This window comes from Chelonia mydas, chromosome 2 (assembly GCF_015237465.2).
Source record: "Chelonia mydas isolate rCheMyd1 chromosome 2, rCheMyd1.pri.v2, whole genome shotgun sequence".
NCBI lineage: Eukaryota > Metazoa > Chordata > Testudines > Cheloniidae > Chelonia > Chelonia mydas.
The window spans coordinates 181,580,205-181,606,836 of NC_057850.1; the positions used below are offsets into that span (position 1 = coordinate 181,580,205).

A 26,632-nucleotide genomic window follows, 5' to 3' on the forward strand; every position below is an offset into this window, starting at 1 on the left:
TCACCAACAGCTACACAGCACACAAACTTAGCTTTCATAAAATGTCTAGGTCCTTAAAAGAAGAAAATATCCCATGTGGAAAAAGTAGTGTGTGAGGAAAAATTCACTTTCCATATGGGAATTTTGCTGCTGAACCCCCGTCCTAGCAAGAAGGGAGGAGTTGTTTCTCAAAATGTTTTCTGGTGATGGACCTGCATGTCTCTCTTAAGAGAGGAATGAAATTTTTTCCCGGTAAAACAATTCGGCATCAGCAAAAGCCTTGTTACGCTGGACTGATAAATCTAGGAGAGGCCAGAAACTATGGAAGACCGTCATTCACACAAAGGTGCTCTAATATAGGCTGACAGCCAACCAAGAGCTTGTGTCTGCAATGAGATTTTCCTCATTGATCAGGTTCTAAGCCTGATACTATTCCAGAGATGGAATTCAGAATGATAGTCTTTCCCTCAACCACTTAACAAGTGATAAGTCCTGGAGGCTAGCAGCAGCATGCTACAGCTTAGTCTTCTGATGCTTTTCTACCACTTTAGACAGAACCACAGAATGGAGAAAATTAGCAGTCAGCATATTTGCATGAAAATCAAAATGGGGGCTGACTTTCTGACAGAAGGCTGGGCATGAAAGTTCAGCCTTGATATTGGTCTATTTGTTGGTCAGCTAGAAAGAAGTAAATTTGTCGTGTTGCTGATGGCTTGAAGCTCAGTGAGCCAACACTCAAACATCACATATGTTATAGAAGTGCTATAACTCTGGAATCTAAGGGTTTGTCTACATGGCCCCGCAGTGCAGACTACAGAGGTGTGAATTGCTGCATGTACTGCAGTGTTGTGCTGTACCCACCCCACACAGACCCTACTAGTGCGAACTAAAAGATATCTAGTTTGTGTTAACATAGTCCCATTTCAAACAAGACCACGTTAAAGGTTCCATCCTAGTTTGTGTTTAGTTCATGCTAGCAGTGTCTACACGCGGTAGTTATAGTGAAACACCTTAGCACACACCGTAATCCTCACTACAGGGCATCGTAGACAAGTCCTGAGATGCTGCTTGATATCACCGAGGACAGGTAATATTGCAGGCACTTCAGTAACAAGCCACACAATCTATTAAACAGAATTCAAAGGGCTTCTAATCAACTTTAGCTTTGTAGAGGGAACTGAATGGTGGGTGGTTTCTAAAGTGCACTTCTGTGGTACTGCTCCTGATGAGAAGGGAAGTGGGACTGTACCCTACAGCTTTTATATAACATTTATTTTTAATTTATCAAATGTGCCTGATTTTCAACACTCAGAGGGCTTTAAAAAAGACAAAAGGCAATTACTAAAGAAAGAAAAGCAGAAGAGGACAGACCTTTCTCCCAACTCACTAAATACCAACCCACTAATTCATCTGAGAAGAGAGATGGGCTTTGCACAGCATCCTAGAGGCTGTTGAGCTGGCTGAGAGCGCAAATTCCAACAGCGTTGAGGACTCTTTAGTTGGGAATGCCATGCCACCAACTCTCACACATTTGAACAGAGTCCTAACTCAACCACTTCATCTGATCTCAACAGCCCTGGTAGCATGTGTGGGCAGAGGAGCTTCAGGAACCCTATCTACTCTATAGAACCAAGAACAGGTTAGACTACCATTTGACAGAGAGGACCTGGGTTTACTTGACTCTGGCTCAGCACACAGGGCTGAAGTAGCTGACTTCTTGAGGAAATTTTTTTTTTGCATGAAGAGTTGAAAGCCAAAATATTTTGACTCTCAAATGCCACTGCAGTGCTTCATGCGAGTTGTACTTTGGTGCCTCATGTTTCCATTCTCAATAGGCCAGACTTTCTGTCAGGACTGCATCTCCCAAGATGCACTGTAGTCTCTCGTTCCTGGTGAGGAGAGGCAACACATCATGGCAGCCACAGGGCCATGGTGCATTATGGAAGAAGTAGTGGCCTATAGAACAGAAAAGGAGCATGAGGCAGCACAGCAGCATTTTGGGTTTTGATCATTCATTATTTTCACCCAAAAACACATCCCACAAAAACTGAAGCTTTGTATGGAAAGCAGACACTTTTTGCAAGAAGTTGTGTCTAGTCAAAATCTAAATTTCCCATTGAAAAAAATCTGATAGAAAATTGTTACCCAGCCCTACTTCTAACCCACCTTGCATTCACACACAAAAGAACCTCCCTTCCCAAGGTCATAAGTAATTTTTGTATCAAAATAATGAGATAGACTTGCACTGTACAAATGTATCATAGCTCTCCTTTGCTGCCAAGAAGTATCTCTAGGAAGGACAGCATTATCCCACACAGCTCTGAGCACTCATTTTCTGTTAGCATCCCTGTGTATAGAAAATGTCCCTTCAGTGTGTCATCTGCAGGGGCGATTCTACTAAAGTATGGCAGTTTAAAACATTCTGAGGAGCCAAGTTGGAGGAACAAGTTGGCTCACAAAAGAGCTCCAATCAGAGCTAGCACAAGAAAGTAAAGGCTGAGCTAATGTTAAAAGTTCATGAAATTCTCAGTTCCTATGAACTGAACTGTTTTTTATATTTTCCCCCTCTTATAGGTTAAAATATGTTACAATCACTATGCTTTCATATCAAGTTTCTTTAAAAAATCCCAGAATTTTCGTATTTTGGACACACAAAATTTAGATCAGACGATAATAAAGCATTCACACTAAATGGTAATGTCCCTATTGTACACTTCTCCATAAAGCAGTTTTAATTTTGCCCCAATATGCTAAAATTCCCCCCCCCCCCCCCCCCACCTGGCCAAATAGAACCATATTAGTGCATTTCCCTTTGCAAAAGAAGAAAAAGTAAACATGGCTCCCAAAGCTCATTCTTCTACAGCAGGAACAAAAAGTCATTCACACATCAGCTGGATGCTGGCAAACCAAAATTTAACAGCAGCAAGAAAAAATAGTTTCTTTATCCATTAGGGTTTTCTAAACCTGAACAGCCAAGACTAAGACTACGTATGTCTGTCAAAAAAAGCAAGAGGCACTATTGATAAAAGAATAGAATATACACAATCCTAAAAGTAATTATCCTATTGTTTCTAGGCTTCAATTATGCTACAAATTAGCAAACAGAGCCCTCTAAAGAATATGCTCAATGAATTTTTAGAATCATAAACGAATGTGCTTGTGATAAATGCAAATGATAAATGCAAATGTGATAAATGTCCCTTTTACAGATACCCAGCCAGCTAGCTAGCTATAAAATCCCTCTTAGTAGCTGTTTTCTATTGCTCTATACGTAAAGGGTTAAAAAGTCTCACTGCTAAGCACAGGTAAAAGGAAGTGAGTGGACACCTGGCCAGAAGAGCCAATGGGAAGGCTAGAACTTTTTAAAATTTAAAAATGACTCCCCTTTTGTCTGTCTGTTGTGGTTCTCCCGGAGAGAGGGGACAGGGTAGAGCTATGCTGTGAAAAGCTTGGGCCACGTATGAAAAATCGTCAGTATCATACCTAGAACCTACTCATTTAAAACTCCAGACATGTAAGTAGATCAGGAAATGTTTAGGAAGATGTGATTAGATTTATTCCTTTTATTTCTTTATGGCTTGTGGATTTCTCTGTGCTAACCCCAAGTGCTTTTGTTTGGCTTTAACCTAGACCTCAAGAAAACTATTCTTGATGCTTACTCCTTGAAGTTTATTTTTTGTTTTTTTTTTTAATCTAGCAATAGCCTGAGTTTCCAGGTGTATTTTTTTCTCTTTTTTTTTATTAATAAAATTTACCTTTTTTAAGAACAGAATTGGATTTTGTGTCTAAGAGGTTTGTGCACATCATTTTAATTAGCTGGCGGCAACAGCTGATTTTCTTTGTTTTTCTTTCTCAGCTCTTCCCCAGAGTGGGGGTGAAAGGGCTTGAGGGTACCCCACAAGAAGGAATTCCCAAGTGCACCTTCCTGGGCTCTGAAAGGCATTCTGCACTTGGGTGGTGGCAGCATTTACCAATCAGAGAGAAGCTGTAACCTTGGGAGTTTAATACAAGCCTGGAGTGGCCAGTATTAATTTTTAGAATGCTTGCGGGTCCCCACCTTCTGCACTCTAAGTGCCAAAGTGGGGAATCAGCCTTGATAGTGCTGATAGATTGTAAATTGTTTTAAGCAAGAGCCTACCCCTAAGGCCAAATCCCCAAGTGATAAACACTTGCAACTCCCAGGATTCCTCACCAACTCTCAGGATTTGTCCCTAAAATTACACAATTAGGGATGACCAATAAGGTTGGTGAAGACGGGCATTAAGGAAAAGCTGAGGGTTACAACAGCAAAAAATAAGATATGTTTGTACATACATTCATGCTTTTATTGTGAATATAGTAGTTAGGTTTAGCATTTTTACTTAAAAAATAAGTTAATATAATACTAGCTTGAGGGGCACAGTCAAGCAGGAGGGCAGGAATAATGGAATAAGTCAGCTCTGGAAGGCTACCCTAACATAGCAAGTCTTGAAGAGATTTAAAAGGGTGAGACTGAGATTGCTTTGTGCACAGGATCAGGGAGGATATTCTGGATGAAGGGGCTGGCATAAGAAGCAGCATAGAGTCCCATGTGGGAAAAAGAGACCGTCAATTTTCATTGAATTGGCAGAGCACAGGGTTCAAGTTGGGACATGGTGGATGAGATGCAAACAGGAACAGAGCTTAAAAGGCAAGAACGAGAAGCTTAAAATTTGATGGGGAAAGAGACAGGAAATCCATGCAGGGATTCAAACATGGAGAATGATGTAACTGGAGCCGTCAGCAAAAAGATTACTTTTAGTTACAGCATGTTGGATTGACTTGAAGGCAACAATTAGAGAATCAGGGAGGCCAGAGAGGAGGGGTCTCCAGTAGTCAAGCCAATAAATGACTAAGGATTCATCCAAGATTTTAATAGTAGGGGCAGATTTTTTAGGCACTATAGAAGAAGAATCGGCGGGATTTAGCAACCATTTGGATGTTGATGCAAAAGGAGAGGTGTAAAAGAAAATGACACCTAAGATGTGGGCCTGGGTAACAGGGAGGATGGTGGAATTATTGACAGTGATAGCAAAGGACAGGAAGTGAGAGAAGAACTTCATTTATACCATGCTTAGTGTGAGTTGGAAGCTGGACTGCCATCCTAGAAATGATGCTGGAGAGTTTCATTTGCAGGACTGAAGAGATGTGGAAGAGGCAGAGTCGAAAGTAGTCATCAATGATGAGGTGATGACAAGCCATGAAAACAGATGATGTTGGCTACAGAAAACGTGTAAAGGCAGAAGAAAAGGGTGTCAAGAACAGAACCCAATGCAGAGAAGGAGAGAAATTCAAGTTATTGCCACCTGATGGATATTTTGTGGCCTCTGCAAACGAAGGTGATGGATTCCTGTCCATGTCATAAAAGTCATCATCACAATGTGGCACTGATTAGTACCGTTGTATTGCCAGTCTCAATACAAGCACCAAAATCAGAATGGCCATGGAAACTGAATTATCCTGTCAAATCACAGACATAGGCTCTCCATAACAAGATTCGGGTATTCTGGCAGCTTTGCATCATTTGCATTTATCACAAATTGGCAGTTGCCAATTTCTGTGCTGTAGAATTCTGTGAATAAGACTGAAAACTGAAATCAGTCCTCCATTAACTCTCAAACAACAAATATATATATATATGGAAGAAGTAAAAAGAAAATGAAAAACTGGAAAGTAAAGATTGCAGATACTTGACATGTGCATGAAATAAAATATCAACTGTAAAGTAAATTATTGAGAGCAGAGTGTGTTGCCTTTTGTCAAAGGAAGTCACTGGTTAAACCTAGCAGATTGTGTCATCGGGGCAGAAATATTCTGTATATGTGGAATCTGCTTTATTCACTTTCGCTTTATTCCTGTTTTATTCCCTTCTTCATATATAAAAAAAACTGAGAAAGATTTTCTTGTATCCAGATGAGTCTGTTGAGAACTTCTGTCATCTTCACTGGTCTGATGTTTTGGTTTAGATGGATGCAATGACTCTTTAGTTCAAGAAAACTGCCTTTTTTCTTATATAGAATTAATTTTAAATTTTTTAAACTTCAATTTAAAAAATAAATCAAAATTTTGAAAACTGAAAATAAAATGAAAAAAGTTACAAAGTTTGTGTGAAATTTTCCTCTGTGTGACCAGCTTCAGAGTTGGTAGAATTTTTTTGAGTAATTTTTGAAAAATGTTTGTAATTTTTTTTCTCTTTTGACCAGCTCTGTCCTTGTGTTTGGAAGGGACATAATATTTTCTTAACTTTTTTCAATCTTTCATGAAAGTCAATCCATCAGTTCTTACAGCTTATTATACTATTTCTAAGTATTTGGTCCTTTGTTTTCTAAATATGTTCTGATTAGCTAGAAGAATTTATATTTCATTTGGTACTCAGCCTAATACTTAACATCTGCCTACCTTTACAAAAAACATTTTAAAGTTGCTTCATGTTGTATTCTCTTTGCAAGAGAATGACCACCACTACTAGAAGTGTGCAGAATTTCAAAAACTATTGCGACAAAACCTGAAGTCCTTAATCAGAAAAAACTCCTATTGCAGAGAACAAAGGGATTTCTGGACCTGGATTTCTGTATATAATTTCCCATCAACGTAACCTTAAAAAATTCTCATGTGAATCCTGTGAAAGGCATGAAATATGAACAAAATAAGCTTCAAAATAGCTCATCTCCATGAGAAATGTTCAAATCATTCACAATGCCAATCTCTCAGAATCAGTGACAGCCAAAGAAGTAAGGAGTACTTTCATGCATGTGCCCAGAACTGAAAATTAGGATAATGAGTGAATCATGCATAGTTATGAGAAAATGACAATTTAAATCACAATTCATTTATCCTTTCTCTGGTTAGTGAAGCCCACTGAAACAAACCCACATCATCTTAACCAGCTGCACTCTCTGGATTACAAACTATAACATGGCAGAGTAATTCTAAGTAGAAGGGTCCTCAGATCTGAGGAACAAGACTGAACATTTAATCAAAACAATGAAGGTGACTGGAGATAAGGAGACAAAGATGGCTAGGAAAAAAATGACACATGTAACACTTCCCCGGGGGCACTTAGGGTTGTGAGGCACCTGTCCTTAGCATGAGGAAGCCTTGTCCATGCCTGCTGGGGATCAATTCCCCAACACCTCCAACCGCTGGCAACACAAGCATCTGTCTTCAGAGCCGGCAGAGGTCTGGCTCTCTCAAGTTAATGGTAGGCACACTCCAACCCCTGGGCACTCCAAGCATCCCCCTTGAGTGACCAGCACCTGATCCACTCCCAGAATTTCCAGATCTTCTGTTCATAAAGGAACAGTACACCACAGCTTACCAGTTACACTATACAACACATCTCTGCTTAAGACCCAGCACTCAGATTTGTTTATAGAGAAAGAAGGTATACGTTTATTAAACAAAGTTCAGAGATTGAAATGATAGCAAGCAGAACGACTGGAAACAAAGGGCTACATATCACATAAAATCATAACACGCATACTGGAGCTTAACTTAACCAATAAAGACATTGTCATTTTATAAGAGCAAAAGTTTACCCTAAATCCTTCCAGTGTATTACACACAGGGTTGGCTGTGATCTTCTGTTCATGAAACAAGCTCTGTCTTCTTGCTTTCTCAGTGGAACAATACTAAGTTTTTCCCTGTCTCTACAGTTATAGTCCAAATATCCATTGTGTGCACCCACTGGATAACCCCTACTGCTTGTGTTTTACTGCCCAGGGTCTCCTCTGGAGACTTTGCAATCATTTGACTAGCATTTTGCTCAGACTGTACATGGGTACCCACTGTGAACCATACAATACTCAATTTACATGTGGACAGACAGACACACAAACAGCCCTTGCCTGAAAGAAACCTGTTTCTCACCTTTTCTGGTGATCAGCTCCAAGTCACAAACCTCAAGAACATAATTCTCACTGTATATATAACTCCTTACATATTTTCTGTACATATATCTCACAGTGATCATGATGATCATTAGAGAGACCTTACATGACACTTTATGGTGACCTAATATATACATGCCAGACCGAGGGGATCCCTGTAACCCTGATGCATCCCTGTGCTGTGTGTGCCCTCTGCCACCTAGCACCAATAGTTCCCTGGGTCACAACATGTAACAGAGAAAAGCCAATACCCCCATGGAAGACATGGAATGAGGAAAATTTCCCTTCTGTCACCTAATATAGTTTGAGCTTTGTGTACACAGAGCAGTCTGAATCTCCATTTCTCGAAGGATAGATTTGAGTGACAGCTACTGATGGGAAGGCAAAAGCAAGAGGGATAAAAGGCTTTTGCAATTTGCAAAATTGGAGTAATTAGCAACTGACATTTCTAGTAGCAACACTCCATTTTGTCTTGCCAAGATTATATGGCTCTTTGTCTCTGGAAAATGGCAGCAAAAATTGGAAAGGATGAGGAAGCTTCCCCCAAGATGTCTTTTTTCCATCCAGCACCTGCCAAGGACTAATATTTAATCCTGGACTAAAACTACAGTAATAAAGAGCAATGGTAATTCTCAAATAGAATTTTTAATTTCTTCTTTGATGAAATTACACTAGATGGTGCTACATCCACAGCTATATCTCTGATCACTCATCTGAGAAGGTACATACAGGAGAGGAAAAGAGAGAAAAGTGGGCAAATACAAAGTGAGAAGAACAAAATAATGGTGCAAGTAGAGAAAGCACATACACATAGTAACAGATTATCCTTTCCCTGCTATACAATGATGGTCCTGTTATCCAGAAGCCAGTACCAGTAGTAAAGTCTAATTCTACCAGTCCTATTTGCCTGTATTAGTCATACCCATATTATGGGGCTGTCCAAAGAAACTCTATAATTAAGGCTGCGTTGAGCTTTTCAATGAAAGCTTCATTAAAACCCTCTATTACATACTTCAGTGACTGAATTTAATTTTCAAATTTAACACAATTGCTGTTTACAGGATAACCGGCTATTCTGTAGCATTTTTTGTATAACCATGGCTCACGTTCCCTAAAAAAAAGAAAAAAAAAGATTTAAAAATTATTTTCTTTCAATTTGGCTCTGACAGTCTCACTATACCTAAATGGTCACAGACACACACACTTTTTACACTGACCTCCACATTTTAGTTTGGCCTTCTTGTCTCTATGAAATTCTGCAGGTAATAACTTAAGCTATCTATCTTAGAATTGCAGTAAGTACCCATCACAGTAAGATTTATGCACTTCAGTCCTGATTCAACAAGGTACTTCAACATGTGCTTTACTCCAACCCAGTCTAGTATGTATTTAACTTCTATGGAAATCAATGAGACTTAAGCACATGCTCAGTATTGTCAACCCTCAATTTTTTTTCTCCCCTAAATGAAAGAAGCAATTAGGTAAGAATCTCATGCTTCCAGAATCTGAGGCTTTAAGCAAAACACCAAATATCGATAGACTTGTGATCAAGTCTCACAAGTTAGCAACTATGCATGCATAAAGCTAAGCATATGCTTAAGAGCATTGGTGAACTGGGGCCTGAGTGCACTCCTGAAAGTGAGATTGGAGTGGCAATGAAGAAATTCTGCTTCCTCGGTTGCAGGGCCGGCTCCAGTGTTTCTGCCGCCCCAAGCGGAAAAAAACAAACAAACAAAAAAAACCTTGCTGCTGAACACAGAGGCAGAGTGATGGTGTGGCTGCCGAATTACCAACGACAACCGAAGAAGAGTCGTGTCCCTGCCGCCGCATTGCCGCTGAGCGCGAAATGTGCTCTGACGGAGCGGCCGCCAAATTCCCGCCGCGAGCCCAACCTCCTGCTCCAGAGCCTGACCTCCTGCCGCCCCTTTAAACTTGCCGCCCCAGGTACCTGCTTGGTTCGTTGGTGCCTGGAGCCAGCCCTGGTCAGTTGAGGACACCTAGCATAACTACTGAAACATCAGATATAGTAGAACAGCCTCCAAGGACAGCTCAAGTAGAATGTAATTCAATGGTTTGAAGGACTGAATTAAAAACTATGTCATGAAGCTAAGACAGGAGAAAAACATCTGTATTGCACAAGGAGAGAAGCCAAAAAGTTATAAAGTTTAATGTGTTTGGTTATTAACGCTCTTGAAACTATAGATCTGATACAGGTCACAAGCTAATAAAAATCAGAGGTCTACAAAAGGTCTCAGCTCCAGCACTTTTTTCACCCAAAGCTGAAATCCAGCACTCGTTTGTTCTCTATACCTGATCCAAAAAGGCCAACAATTTTGTAGCAGCAATAAGTAAACCAGATTTGGCAGAGAATAAAGCAAGTCTTAGACACAGGAAATCCAGAAAGATTGCTGTGTTTAAAAGAACTAATGGTGCGAAATCGAACACTGACCTCAACTTGTAAGAGGACTTTATTAAAAGAAAAAAAAAATACTTTTCCTTCTGTGTATCATTATCAAGAAGATATCTATATTTGTGACAAAACTGGAGTGCTCTGGCATGCAGTCAGAAACAGGACAACGACTTAAATTTCACTGTCCCCCTGAGGGAACATTCTGAAACAACAAATCACAAGAGCTGTTCTCCTGCAACATGCCTCGAACAGATACGAGATGTGTTATTGTTACTAGAAATTCTGTAGTATCTCCATATTTTTGTAAGGTTCCTAGTCTATCTGTTAAGTTTAGATGCAACATAAATGCTTGGGCAACTGCAGTCAAGCTTAGAGACCACCTTATAAATAAATACCTCAACAAGCCTGGGCATCAGTGGTAGGGGAAAAAAATGATAACAGGAACTTTACATGCCCAATAGTACGCCAATTCTGAGACTAAAGGGTTGGCTTCAGCCTCAGTGCTACTGGTAGTCATGGCTGCTGGACTTCGTACTGCAGGAAGCTACGGCCTTTTTGAAGAGTCAGAATTCCGCTCTTGGGAAATCCAGCACACAATTGTGGAACTGAGCAGCTGTGTTTGGCAACTATCTTGTTAGTTCAAAGGGTTGCTGGCTTTCATTTTTTTAAATAAATTGATTCACATTACAATTTAAACCTAATTAAAAGGATATGGAAGGGAACGATGGCAGGGATTAATGGTTATTGGTGGAAGGCTAGTTGAAGACCCTCATAAAACTCACTTCTTTTAGGAGGAAGGAGAAGGTTACTCCAAGGGTACTGGAGGCTGCTCCAACTAATTTAATACATAGTGGTGCAAATCTAGATTACTCAATTTAATCTGAAAAAAATCTCTAGTTAGAGTGTTACATACTTTATAACTTCTGTAGGTCAAACTCACTGCACACAGCAGGGGCTCCTTGCATCCCTCCATTCTCCCCCACAAGCTCTCTGTATGCCCTCCCCCTGCCCATTTCCCCATGCTTTCCTATCATTCTTCATTTCTCTCTTGCAGGGTGTCAACATTTTAAAACTCTATTCAGAAGATGGGCAGAGCTGAGATGGGCGGGGAATGGTGTTATGATGGAAGGTGCCATCCACCAGGTCTTCGATCTATAGACAATTACAAAGACGGTTGAAACTGCTGGGTCTGCAAGCAGATGTCATGGCTTCTGTGTGCTCCCTATTTCCCCATTCTGGTTTTCCATTTTTCACCAAAATCAATAGGGTTCTACCCACTGATACCTAGAACAGTCCCTGAAATTTTGGAATTATTCAGTGTGACAGGGTGTTGGCTAAGGAAATCCGAGCCAGGCCTCTTCATGCCAGCCCCAATCAAGAAAGGGGAATTGGAGCTGGCGGAATAAGCCCAGGCCTGACTGGCAAACCAGGAACAGCTGCCGGCCTCGTTAACCAGGGGCTATATAAAGGCTGGCAGAAAAGAGGCCAGGAGAGAAAGAAAGGGGAGGAGGAGAATTAGAGGGAGTAGGAGCTCTTCTCTGCTGGCTGCAGGAGCGAGCAGTCCCTGAGGCTGTAATACTGAAGCTGTTTGTAGCTAGAAGGTGGTGGGAAGGTATACTGTAAATAAAGGGCACGGGTGATTGAGCCAATGCAGAGGTCTCTGGCTGGTTTGTGGGCGCATCAGAAGAGAGCGGGGCCTTACGGCACCTCACCACATTCAGATTTGGCGTTCAACAGTTATCACATTACATCCAAAACAGAGAAATACAGTTAAGTTGAGCATAAGGCCTCACAAGCTTTGCCAATAAAGGTCTTGGAAAAGAAATTTTTATCATTTGATGTCCAGATCATTGATTACGTTCAGTTACACTAACCATTAATATACAAGGAACAAACGGCTTAACTAGTTTTGAAATTCAGGCTCTACAGGGAAATGCATTATCTCTTACAGTACCAGAGCTAACACAGCAAAGATCGAAACAGAGCATAACCTCCCTCTGGTTGCTGTTTTGAGAGGCAAACACGACAGGCATAGCATCGGACACTCTGCAACTTCATTTCTTTCATCTGGCAATTGTTACAGCTTTTCCACTAACAAGAGAGCCAAGTTACAGTTAGTAACGTAACTAAGTATTCCCATAATTTCTGGCAATGACGTTATGTTGAGCTTCAATATTTTTAATTCCTCATTTTCCGGTTTGTTTTTAAACTTGAGCTCCAAATTGCCTGACTTTCAAATTTGATTTTTTAAATGAAAACTACAGTAATCTAATTATACAGTTGTAAATTAATGGCCTATTTGCAAAAAGATGAACTCTTTTATAGTGTTGTGACTGGGAATTCATTTAAGATTCAGAACTCTTCAACACTACATCCTAGATGAGAAAACACAGTATTTTTAGAACAGTAATGGATTTATTATGTATGAAGCTGCTATGTCAGCAGTTGCTTCATTAAGGAAAAGAAAACTTAGCTATTGTGTACCTATCTCAAGAAAGAGGTAGAATAATCTAGTTTATTGCATACCAGTAATGGTGCAGGCATCTCTGTATTCTCTGTAGTCCGGCACATCATCTTCCACTGCTTCACTTACATAGTGCACTTCATGGATGCCTGTGTCACAGGCGAGGACTGCATGGTTTGTTGGCTCTGAAGGGGGCACAGTGGCAGCCAAAGTGCAGTCGTGCAAAGCTGTGGCGTCCAGCTTGGCAGGTTTCACAGGGATGTACAAACTGCCATCAGGGGGACCAGTGCTGGAGACTGGGTCTGGCAAACAGAAATGCAACCCTGTCTCTTTCTAGTGTTGGGTTCCTTGAGAGGTCTGCAAAATACACAAGAGCAGCATATATTAAATTCAGGCAATTCCAACCGAATTAGTCAGAATAGATTGTTAAATATTCTATTAATTCCATGATAAGTTCAGCAAATATTACAAGACAAATATTCCACATAGACCAGCTGCCACACTTAGTATACTGTGCAATCACTTTATCCACAGAAAGGTGTTAGGCCTATTACATCAATATTTGAAATCGTAGGATAAACAGTAATATTTTTCTTTTTTGTCCAATCCTCCCTAGAGTTAATATAGTCCATCAGCCAAAGAACATATTGTGATGAACATGCTAGGACATTACCACCATCCCTCCCCCCTAACCAGTGGAGGGCACTATTTTACCCAATTCAACATTCAGCCTGTAGAGGGGTCCCTATTCCAGAATACCAAAAAAGGAAGTAAAATCCTGACATCAGAGAGGATCAAGTTAGGGAGACAGTTAGAGACTGCATGTGAGCAGGAACAGTAGCCTGGGATCAGGCTGCAAAGAGAGGGCTCGGCAGGGCTGTAGGGGGAAGCAACCTCAGCCTGTTACTTTCAGGAAGCCAGCAGAAGAACAGAAAAATATATTGCACTGGCTTGCAAGCAGGTGTGAATGCAACTGCAAAAATGACACCACAGATGAAAGACCTGAGCTCTAACCAATGAGGTCTTCAAGTGCTTCTTTGCCTTCAGGATAAGGACAAATCTGAGGTACAGTTAACTTTATACACTTGGGGGAAGTTGACAAAGTGGTTGACTTGTTTGTAACTGCTAACGTCCTTGTGCCTGGGGTATTTGCATATTTTATTTTCTAGCACTCCCTACTAAAATAATCCTCTTACTTTCTTCGATTGAGTGTTTATGGGAACTCACTGAAGTCTGTAGAGCCCAGGGCTAGAAGTGCCTACAGCACCTGCCTCTAAGCTCATGGTATAGGCTTGTGGTCCCACAGAGAACTACCAGACATATAGAGGGGGCAGGGGTACCACAGCACACATAGCAACATCCTAGACGCAGTTACAATATTTTATGGTCTTTCACATGTGCGCTTTTTTCAGCCTAACCTGTATTTTTCAACAGAGATGAGTATTAAGACCCAAAAAATCCAGAGCCCCTGCACAACTCATATTTACATTAACATTACATTTACATATTTACATTTACATTACCTTTAAATCAGAGGTACAGTCAGTCTTAGTTCTAAAATGTCTCATAATTTATCGTGATGATTTATGCATTCTGGCATTTTGTCAAGTCTGAGTAACCTGAAAATGAGTCTCAGATTCAAAGGCACAAAGCTGATATTGCACTCTCTTTCCACTACAGTCACCACGGGACAATCATTTTTCTCTGTATTAAAATGATAAATTTATCATGGCATATCCTTAAATGCAGTGTTCCTCTGCCGTAGCAGCCATATAAAGGGAAAAGTCCCCAGTGAGTGCTTTAGCAGAAAGCTCACAGCTCTTCTGCAGAGTATCCTTTATTATGTAGCTATCTATGCATGCAGCTTTGCAGAACAACTGGGTCATTTGTACTGGTTATTTTTAAACTTGTCCCATCAAGTTGCTGTGCTGGAATAATCAAAGAGAGAGATGATTGCCGATATAAATTTTGTATTTAGGTGAAATTAGAATTAAGGAACAATCTCCATTCCTTCTTTGCAATTCATGTAGAACTGTTTCAAGGCACAGCAAAAGAGCACACTGGAAACATACTGACTGACTAAAAAGCATTTTATGTCTCCATTTCCTCATGATCCCATCATTTACCCATGAATCATATTTGTAATAGAAAACTCCACTGGGTAAAGCTCACCCTTTGTTCGCAGCAACAATGAAGTCTGGGGAAACATCTAGTAACAGCAGTATTTATTCCCACACTCCCTATCCCCCCACCCTTATGAATCCTTCCTTTTACAATTATAACGGATTGAGGAACCTCTCAGGCACGGCTTGTAAGAAGTGTGTGTCCCTAAATTACACTTCTATTGATCAAACATGTAGAAGTGAGTTTTCGAACAGATGAGACATTTGCACTTACAATGGTCATGGATACTAATACAGTATCTGGTGTGAATACAGTCATCCTCGGGGCTCCCTTCTCCCAATGATTTTTCCAAACCCCTCTCCCACATACCCACAATCACTGAAACATTTGCAAGCAGTGACCAGAATGTAATACTGCAAGTTTCATTACATCTGGCATCCCGCCAACATAAGCCTCTCCATTCATCTAGCATACCACCTAGGTCACTGCAATAAGGTCACACCAGTTCTCTCCACCCCAGACAGTCTGAGATCTGAAAAAAGCTCCATTTCTTACATCACCAGCCACCTGCAAACAGAATTCAGTCCAGAATTTTGTTGACCTCTGGAAGAATATAATGAGATTTCACTTCTGTAGCTACATTAACCCTGTAGTTGGGTAGAAGCTGGTTTTGGTCAATAATAGAGCTGTGTGGATAATTCACAACAGATAATTCAACACATTTCATCTTTTTATTTCCTACTTGAAAATTGTTTGCATGCAGATGACAATTTTCTTGAATTTGTTATTCAGAATTATTCAGCAAGTAATTAATGGTCTGTGGAAGCTCATTTCCAAGAAGTTTGCTACAGGTATGGTTTATTAAAAATTTGAGATTTGACATAGATCACTGGTCACACGATTGGTTACAGGTCACACAAGAGTGTAGATTAAACTCTTTTCATGAGTATTCCTGACAGCAGACTTCTTCACTAAACTGTTCACAGAAAGCAATCACAAAAGGGATACTAATGTGGCTGGAATTAATTTATTAAAAATGCCAGTGGATATTCATAGAATTATTTTAGTAGTATTTGCCCAGACCAGATCAATACTCAGATTGAACTCAAAGATACATAAGAAGCAAATATGTTGAATAAAATTATGCTGTTTGTACTTGGACACTTTTGTGAGGAATCTGTTCTTCAAATTCAGTCTAAAACAGTTAAATATATATTTTTAAAATGTCCTGCAAGCAGCCATAACAAAACAAACCCAAAATTTACTACACATAGTAGTTAAATGTACCATAGTTATTTTCTGATCTGAACATAGAAAATACATGATAAATCAGTGCCCGCCAAACATCTTAGCTTGACAATTTTTGAAATATAGCACAATTCCAAAATTAAGATGACTCAATGTATAACCATCATAGAAATGCATATGAACTACTTGTGTCATCTGTCAAAATGAAAGATTAACACTCATTACATCTTCATTTTAACTTAGTGGTGTTCAGCATCTTACTATTTCATATTACAAGGCCCTGGCCCAGCAAATCACTTACGCACATGCTCAACTTTAAGCTACGAGTCATCTGACTCACTGGGACTACTAACATGCTAAGAAAGAAATGCTCAAATCATCAAAATGCATTCCAAATTTTATTTTTCTACGCTAGAGCCAAACCTTTACATTTAAAAACAAACAGATAGTTATCTAGGGCCATTAACAGTTTATTGCACATCAAACTTCTCCCTCTTATATTTTAAATGTATCCATAAATCTAGATGTATTAGTCTTTTGTTGGTTCAGGACAATTTAATAGTGTCCAAAGTGATTCTTTTGAAAATTTGTAAAAAAACAAACAAACAAACGAACCACCTAAAATAAACTGTTCCACTGCAGGTTTCAGAGTAGCAGCCGTGTTAGTCTGTAGTCGCAAAAAGAAAAGGAGTACTTGTGGCACCTTAGAGACTAACCAATTTATTTGAGCATAAGCTTTCGTGAGCTACAGCTCACTTCATTGGATGCATTCAGATGAAGTGAGCTGTAGCTCACGAAAGCTTATGCTCAAATAAATTTTTTAGTCTCTAAGGTGCCACAAGTACTCCTTTTCTTTTTGTTCCACTGCAGAAGCCTAGTTTTAAACCAAACAATACCCAAGATCCATCCATTCCTAAAACAGAGTGGTTGTAATGAAAACATAAGTAGTTTGAGGCTTCTTAATGGAGAAACCTGTAGATTCTACAGAAGCAGCATCCCTATCCTTCCCTAGGGGACAACAATCCTAGGTTATAAAATACACACACAAGCACATATTCTTTCGTAGTTCAATAATTTCTTAAAAATTAGTTCATCCCATTTGGCCCATCACTCCAAAAATAATTGTCAACAATTCTGTTTCTCTCTCATAGAAAAACCTAACTAAAAATAGTATTTTTAGGAATAGCCCAAAGAGTCCTCTGTACCCCTAGCCAACTACACCCATTTTACTCCCACATCAAAATAGCACTTGGAGTCCATCACTGCTGTTTCTTTAACCAAACAGAAGGGATATCACTATTGAGCAATGTGAAGAACCCTCTCTTCAACACACACTGACCAAGCTTCCTCTTTAGCACTTTATCTCTACTGGTGTGCCTCAATAAGAGCCAAAGAATGGATATTGAACCCATGGCTATGCAGAATACAACAAAGTTCATTCTTATCTAAGTTTAAAGGGCTGTTTAAGAAAAGATCTTGTGATCATGTCAGTCAATTTGAGTTTCAGTTTTTTAATTTGCAGTTTTTATTGCGTCTTATACCACAATACATACAGGCCATTCCTGTGTTCCACAGGAATACAAGATGAACCTCCTCTGCAGCCAGTACTAAAAGCAACTCTGCTGTAAATGCATTACTAGCCTTGGCCCAAATACCACACAAAGCATTTTTTCCTGGAAGAACAGAAAAACAAAGACTATGTGATGTACCTATCATGGGGACGCTTTGTGGTCCTGTTCTATTGAGTAGTCAACATTTTTTAGAAAAAAAATTGGTTTGGATTTTAAGGAGCCAAGAATCTTTCCATACACGTGGTCTAAGACATCTCTGAAGTTGGAAGGGTCCTAAAACTTAAACCTTTTTATGAGAAAGGATGCCAGTCTCTCCAGTACATATTTTTGAAGATAAAAAGAAACCAACCTAGTGACCACATTAGAGGCTGATAATCTCTGGCCACCAGTTCACATGAGAAAAACAGAACAGATAGAATACACTTCTCAGCCACAAGGATTTGAGGGTTTTTTCTCAGCATCACCAGGACCAGGAGTTCTGTTTCTGTCTATTTAATAGGTACACTAGCTCAGCCTATTAAAAAGTACATTGGGGCTTCGAAAGGTTGCAGGGATTTCCAAGAATTTTTTTTCTTATAATGTTCCCAAAAGATCCCCTGAGGAAACTCTCTGGCCATTTTATCTTACTCTGGACACCATTCTCTGGGCCTCTCAACACTGCTATTTAATAAGGCAGTGAAGTTACTATAAAAAGATCTGAAACTTTATTAAACTTTATATTTATCCAGCCACTTCTCCAGAGGCTGAGCATGTTGTCCCCAACCATGGGAGCAACAAACTTAGACTAAGAATTAAATCCCGATCTTCTATGTGGCCAAGATGAGTAAAGGATTAGGCCAGACAGCAATTCCACAGTTTACCCTTTTCATTTCATAGTTTGGAATGCACTACTGAAACAGATCAATGCAGGGATTTTGTAAAACACAAACTCAACAAGACTTGCTTCAAGCACCAGATTGTGTGATTTCTTTACCAAAGTCAAAACCTGCATTCAGAGGTATTTTATTTATAATGTTTCCTTTTCCCAAGTGAGCAGGTTGACTTTATAAAGCAATCGTTCAAAAGGGCAGCCAAGTATCATAAAGTAGATCATAAAGATTGGTTCATTTTTAAAAAACACTTACATCCTATTAAACCCGTATTGTGATTGACTACAAAATAACTTATATTTTCAATAGCTTGCAACTAGACCTATTTAAAAGTAAATAAACGCATTCATTACCCTTCAGATTAAGCCTGTACTTTGCACTATTTTTTCTGAAGTGTTTTAATCATGTTTGCCTTAATGTTTGCCTTAATGCATGCTTTACGTTTTCTTTCTAGATTCTCCATAAGAAATCAAATTCATCTTTCCATATAGAGTTTAGCTTTTGACACCCACAATATTGATTTCTCATTTCTATTCATGCCAGACCAAGTTAACTGAACAAATTTAACCATTGTGAGACATTAATCAGGAGTATCATAGTCAAGTAGTGGGAAATGGCAAGTGGATTGGAGATGACTGCGGATGATGAGAAGGGCAAGAATGAACATGCCACAAAAGAAGACAGCTCATAGGAGAGGCACCTGAAGAACTGTCCTGTACAGTAGAGCGCTTATAAATGACAGAGAAGACAGGGATTTGGAGCAGGGGAAGCATAAGTGTGGAGGGTCAGAGCCCAAACAGAGCTAGGAGAGGAAGGCGGTGGGGCAGCAGGGGACAGGGTAGTGTCAGCAAAGGGTGAGAGCCAGCAGCATGGAGCCTCTAGCAGAAAAAATGGTCCACTACCCACTGTCTAGACAAAGTTGCCTGAAATAATGCTAGGGGCTGGGATACCCACAGAAAGGCAGGGAGCAAAGAGGAGTCTGTCACTGGAGGTGGGTTCTCTATTTTAGGTATAAATCTAACATTTCCCATATTAAAGTGACATCAATTTAAAAAATCCAAATACATTTGTCTGAAAAGTTTATTCCTGATATCATTACAAAACAGCTTCTAAAAGGCTTGTATCTGAAAGATTAGAGGGGAAAATATTTTTTCCTGTTTTTTTCAGTTTTTACTTTGCAGATTGGAGAACACCGCGTGCCTAGACAATTTCCCACTATTGTCAGTTAGTCAATTTCTTTTAGCGGTGGATGGGGGAGGGTTTTTGCGTGGCAAGGAGATAGAACATCTACGTTAGAAAAATAGGTTTATAAAACTGTGACAGATATTACAACTGCATGCAATATATACAGGGACCATCGTGTATGAAGTTTATGAATGGTTTATGTATCACTGCGGGCTAGGGAATGTATGCAACCTCAAGAAAGTCAGCCCTCATACACTAGACAAACACTTTCAAAATACAGTATACAAATGTCTTGCTTGATAAATAAATACATATAATTTCTTGTATCATATGTACTACAATAGAGTACTCAAAATGAAAAATGAACTGGACAACATATTTTCTGCTCTGACAACATTCCTGGTTCATCTTTCTACACAGTAAAGATTTCAGGGTTTTCAGTTACAGTTTTTCATAAAAAGACCTCCTAAAGAAGATACTGAACATATGAAGGCAGCTAAAAACAATCCTAGGGAAACTGCAAGCGACACAATGAAATCATTTACATGAAAAGTCACTGCTACAGAGAAAAGCTAAAATAGCAACTGTACGGAGTGAGCAGAGAAGGGATTCCTTCAAAGAACAGTGATTTTATTGGTAGCTGCCAGTGCTCAGCTTAAAGACACAACAAAGTCACCTCAAATGTGAGACTTTAATCCTCATTCCTTGAAGGCTGCAGTTGTGTTCTCACAACCTCATTTTAACTGCTATATCAAACCAAGATCTTGAGTTGTGCTTTTTCAAAAAGTAATTAAATAATGCATGCAAAGACATCTTTATTCTTTAAAATTAAAAGCCACACAATAAAGATAAAGAAAAAAGGAAAAGCTAATCTCTCTCCCACATCCCAACTACATTTCTCACCAGTGAAACGCAGCATCATGTGTGGGTACATCAGTATATTTCCTTTTCCTCTCAAAACAGGGACAGTGGAAACGCCCTGCAAGACAAACCCTCCATATGACCTTCACAGTTGTGTGCATACAAGTGTGCTTTCTGAGAGCTTTATGTAACACTGTCCCATTCACTGAAACTCCTTGCAGCAAATGTTATAAGAGAGTCTGTAAATTTCTTCTCATGTAAGGCTCACATTATTTTAGCAACCTTATGCAGCTATTCTCCTTCTGTTTCACCTTAGCTACGGCCTATTTTTACCCCTACATACCTACCAGACAATTAAAAAAATCAGAACAATTAAAAGCTGGCTCACTGCCATTTTAGTGGTGTGCTATACTGCAGACTGAGGGACCTTAGCTAGACACATCATGTACTCATTTCAGACACAGAGAAAAATTAATTCTTAATACAGCTGCCAGGACACAAGGTGTGAGAACTGCAGCTATAGTAAGAAGGGAAGAGAGAGTAGATTAAAAAAACCCTTAAATTATAGCAATATAATCTATGCTCCCCTTTAAACTATGCAGTGTGTGTGTGTGTCTGGGAAGGGTCAGGGTATACCTGTACAAATACAGCACAGAAGCACAAAGATGTGTGTATGCACAGGGCTTGATCCAGCACTTACTAAAGTCAAACTAAGGACGGTTATTGGCTTTATTGGCTGTTGGATCAGGACCTCAATGATACACACTTTCATACAACTTTCCAAAGCCCGAATATCTGGATATGAAAAATTAATTTCCCAGATACATAAATTCCAAGGCTATAAAGGCCCATTGTGACCATCTAGCCTGACCGTCTATGTAACAATTGCCATAAAACTTCCCCAAAATAATTCCTAAAGCAGATCATTTAGAAAAACATCCAATCGTTATTTAAAAATTATCAGTGATGCAGAATCCACCATGATACTTATTAAATTGTTCCAATCTTTAATTATCCTAACTGTTAAAAAATGTACACCTTATTTCCAGTCTGAATTAGTCTAGCTTCAATTTCCAGCCATTGGGTCATATTCTACCTCTCTTTGCCAGACTGAAGAGCCCAATATTAAGTATTTGATCCCCATGTAGGTTCTTATGGGCAAGTGTTTCTCAACCAGAGGTACACAGAGATCTTCCTAGTGGTATGTCAACTCATTTAGATCAGTGTTTCTGAACCTGGGGGTTTAGACACCAGGGGTTCTCAGGACCGAGTGGGGGGGAGGAGGGGAGGGGAGAGGAAGAGCAGGGCCAGCATTAGCGGGTGACAATTCGGGCAAGTGCCTGGGGCCCCATCCACAGGGAGCCCTACAAAGCTAAATTACATGCTTTAGCTCTGCGGGGCAGGGCTCAGGCCTCAGACTCCTGAAAGGGGTATAGTAGTCTGGAAAGGCTGAGAACCACTGCTGTAGACTGTAATCAAGTCACCCGTTAACCTTCTCTTTGTTAAGCAAAATAGATTGAGCTCTTTAAGTCTATCATTATAGGGCATGTTTTCTAATCCTTTAATCATTCTCGTGGCTCTTCTCTGAATCCTCTCTAATTTTTCAGCATCTTCAATTGTGGGCCCCAGAACTGGCTACAGTATTCCAGAAGTAGTCACTCCAGAAGTAGTCACTCCAGTGCCAAATACAGAGGTAAAATAACCTCTGAACTCCTTCTTGAGATTCCCCTATTTATGCATCCTAGGATCGCATTAGCTCTTCTGGCCATCCTTATACATTTAGCAGTATTAAACCACATATTTTTTGCTTGCATCCACTTTACCAATCAATCCAGATTGCTCTGTATTGGTGACCTGTCCTCTTCATTATTTTACCACTCCCCCACATTTTGTATCTCCTACAAACTTTATCAGTGATGATTTTGTTTTCTTCCAGATCATTGATAAAAATGTTAAATAGCACAGAGCCAAGAACTGATTCCTGCAGGACCCCACTGGGATACATACCCACTCACTGACTATTCCCCTTATTTTACAAAATCCTGATTTGAGCAGGAGGAGCAGAGGGTTATATGCTATATGTATTTTTATGGACACATCAGTAGCAATTCCATAGTTAAAGGATGCAGGGAGGATTACACTTAAAAGGAAGACTAAAATTCCTTTACTCTTTAATGACAATTTATTCTCCAAATATAACAGAGTATTATTGTATTTGGCCCTAAAGTAAACCTTATGAAATGATGGCAAGTGTCATGGTGTCCTAAGTTTCCCCTGCTAATTTGTCACCATTTCAAGCTTAACTAGGTCTTTAACCCCCATCCTGGTCTTCTTTGAGGAGACCACTTAAGGTTTCAGGCTTGCTAGCAGGACAATGGCAGAGCCATAAATAGAACCAAAGTCCCCTGTTCTCTATCCACTGGGCCAATAATGGTGGTAAGCTGACATGGGCAACAGTAAGTGGAGATGCAGTGATGGGAATATGGGAGCAAGGAGCCTATATGCAAGTACATCAGTTGTTTGACATTAAGAAAAGAAAATGCCAGCCCCAGTATATACACACACACTTCCATTAAAAGGTGAATGATATATATAACACCCCAGAATTAAAAAACAACAAATTCACCAGTCCAAGCCAAACATAGGGGGGAGGGATAGCCCAGTGGTTTGAGCATTGGCCTGCTAAACCCAGGGTTGTGAGTTCAATCCTTGAGGGGGCCATTTAGGGATCTGGGGCAAAAATTGGGGATTGGTCCTGCTTTGAGCAGGGGGTTGGACTAGATGACCTCCTGAGGTCCCTTCCAACCCTGATATTCTATCTATCTATCTAGCCACCAAGCCATTTAGCACCTGTATCTCGGGTCAAAAGTAAAGGAGTGAGAGTGAAACTAGGAAATATAGCAGCTGAAGGGCCACGTTGCAGCCGCACCAACCCACTGCTGGTTCAAACAAAGGAAGAAACAATTTAAAAACCATGGTCAATGAATTAGAGCCAAGTTTTCACCTCAAGCAGACCCCTAGATAACAAAGAAGAAAAAGGGGGTAGCCGTGTTAATCTGTATCCACAAAAACAACAAGGAGTCTGGTGGCACCTTAAAGACTAACAGATTTATTTGGGTGTAAGCTTTTGTGGGTAAAAAAACCACTTCTTCAGATGCATCACATTGTGGCTCACACTATAACAAAAGACAGCAGGATACTGTAGCTGAACTAGCGACATGCCAGGTCTAAACTACAAACTTACATCGGTATCACTACATCACTCAGGGATGTGAAAAATCCACACCCCTGAGTGATGCAGCTAAATCAACCTAACCCTCAGTGTAGACAGCACTGGTGACAGGAGGGCTTCTCCCATTGACATAGTTACTGCCTCTCACCAAGGTAGACTAACTGTGCTGACAGGATAAACTATCCCATTGGCGTAGTAACATCTTCACTGAAGTGCTACAACAGCACAGCTGCACCGCTGCAGCGTTTTAAGTGTAGACCTGCCCTCACACACAAACAACAGAACCAAGGAATGCAGGGTATTGCAGCCAAGCCATTTTTGTTGCATCCATTTCCCAGACTGGAAAACTGGGGCCAGGGTTAAGTAATATCTGAGGAACTGTTGAGATCAGTCTTGTCTACAGCTATTCCTGAATAACTCCATGTGTGGATGAGCCCTAAAACTCAGGAGTCCGACTCACAGTGCTCAAGCTCTACCCACTTTGCCGTTCACCCTCCCTCAAGCAACAATCATGAAGGGAGCAGGAATGGGAAGAGAGCCATACCTGAGAGTAGAGAAAGTCAGTGATGATGTCCCCAATGTCTGTGGGAGGGGGTGGGGGGAGGACCCAAACCCACAGGCATAAAGCTTCTGTAGCAATGGCAGCAAGATGAGAGAGAGAGCGAGAGCCAAGAGACTAACCCCAAAGAGGAATTGCAGAGCAGCAGTAGTATCTTGCTACAATATCTTGCTGCAGTGGACAGTAGAGCCTACCACCTTGCTTGCTAATATCAATAGCCCTATGCCCCCACCAACCAAAGCTAGAGCCTGTTGCGAAGACCAGGACTACCCAATAAGAGCTACCGTTCCACCGGCTGACCATTGCAACAGGGCAACCCAGAGGTGTGCACTGCCCTCCAGGATCCATCCCTCTATCTCTAAGCGCCTTATATATCACTTTTCTCTGGTTGCCATTAAAGGTAGTAAATATGGCGACTGTTTGGAGCCACCCATCTGATATTTTTTTAAACTGATGGCAATGTGTGTGTCTAGTGATTGATAGAGGTGTATGCATGTGTTTTACACAGAGCCACATAGAGTTATTCTCTCTCATCCTGCATGCGTAAAGGTTAAAAACTGCAACCAAAACCAGAATCCCATAACTGTTCTCAAAAACAGAAATGAACAGCCCAATGCTAAAATATAATTAGAGTAGCTTTCTACAAGAGAAAACCATTTTTGTCATTTTCTGAAATTGCTCAACCAGTTATGAAGCGTGAACATTACAAACATGCTCTAAAGATCACGTAGGAAAACTATGAATTCAATGTTTAAAACTTGTTCTGTGTACACAGACAGAAGCTGCATTGTACCTGGAACTTAGAAATGTTTGTTGTAACAGGGTGTGGAATTTAAGGATACTGGGCCAATTCTCCACTGGCTTAACTCCATTAAAGTCAGAGTTACGCCAGCAGAGAGATTGGCCTATTTAGTAGGCATAAGTGAAGTTAAGATGTGTCAATGCCACATTGTTCATACTCTCACAGCATTATATCAAAAGTCTCCTTACAAGGGAGAAGAGCATGAGGAAGCATTTTCTTCTTCTTCTTCTTTTTTTTTTTTTTTTTTTTGCAGGGGGGAAGGAGGAATTAACATTTTTTTATTAAAATCCCTTTGCTTAATACACATTTGGTGTGTTACCTGTTATTGCTATAAATATTTAAGCTTCAACAAAAGCTTTACTTACAAACTGAACTATCTTGCTTGATAATGCAATGAAATCATCATTGGCCTAAGTTTGTGACACTTAAGAATGTTGCTAGCAAAAGGATTGAAATGCCAGAATTATGGCTTCCACGCAGGAAGTGGGAAGAAAAAAAAAAAAAGAATGAGTGGGAAAAGACCCTCCCTGCAGACTAAGATCTTCATTTATTAGCAAGTTTGGATATGAAACTTGGAAAACTCGTAGATTTGTGTCTATACTTTAACACTGGTGCTTTTGAAAGTTTCAGAATGAATTTCTGTTTGCATGCACTCTCAAACTTACCCAACTGAAGCTTCTGCAGACCAAACTCCGCTACTCATCCACAGAACAGGTACAACGTAGGAAGTAACAGATGAAGCTATCACAAGCCATCCACAATGCACTCCCCTCGAGCCTCCCTGTAAATCACCCATGAATTAAGAAGAAACTAAACTCCATTAAGTAGAATGGGCAAGCTGACCTGCTTACAGATCAGTCAAATCAGGTTTTTTCTTGCCAGTATTACACCTATGATTTATTCATGGCTCTTCCTATTACCCCGTCAATACAGATCATACAGCATACATTCCTATTTTGTGCTTATATACAGCCTGAAACAAAGCAGCCAAAAATAGCTTTGGGCCAGGACCAATCATGCTTAAGGAAAGCTTATTGACAGGTTCTATAGAATGCATGAGAAGACTACTTAATTGACAGAGTTCCGCATTTCACTGATAACTCCCACTTTCTTCACTCACTACAATATCAATAGTAACCCTTGAGTGGATGGGGAAGGATCAGAATTATTCATTACACTATCAGTGATAATAGGGTTAACATACTGTTGTATCCATTAGGACGCACAGTGATTGTAATTTATACAAGCCTTCATAGCCACGTGTAGGCATATGATCAAGCTAGTTCCAAAGAGTTAGAGGAGTTGAAGCTTTTTCTGTGTGCCTTTCTGCCCCCTTCCCCCCCATGTAACAATTGGGATAAATATTAATCAGGACTTTGCTTGTTTTTTTAATGAATTCTGTTTTTTCAGTAAGTGAAATT

General features: G+C 40.0%; 1 protein-coding gene across 3 annotated transcripts in view; it reads right to left on the reverse strand.

Moving 5' to 3' along the window:
• Nucleotides 1-13,093, reverse strand: part of TRAK1 (trafficking kinesin protein 1) — a 112,202-nt gene extending 99,109 nt beyond the window's left edge. For all 3 annotated transcript variants that reach the window (XM_007067332.4, XM_027829553.3, XM_027829555.3), the window contains exon 1: nucleotides 12,823-13,093. The gene's annotated coding sequence lies outside the window, so the exon portion shown is untranslated. The remainder of the gene's footprint in view (nucleotides 1-12,822) is intronic.
• Between the last annotated feature and the right edge of the window lie 13,539 nt (nucleotides 13,094-26,632).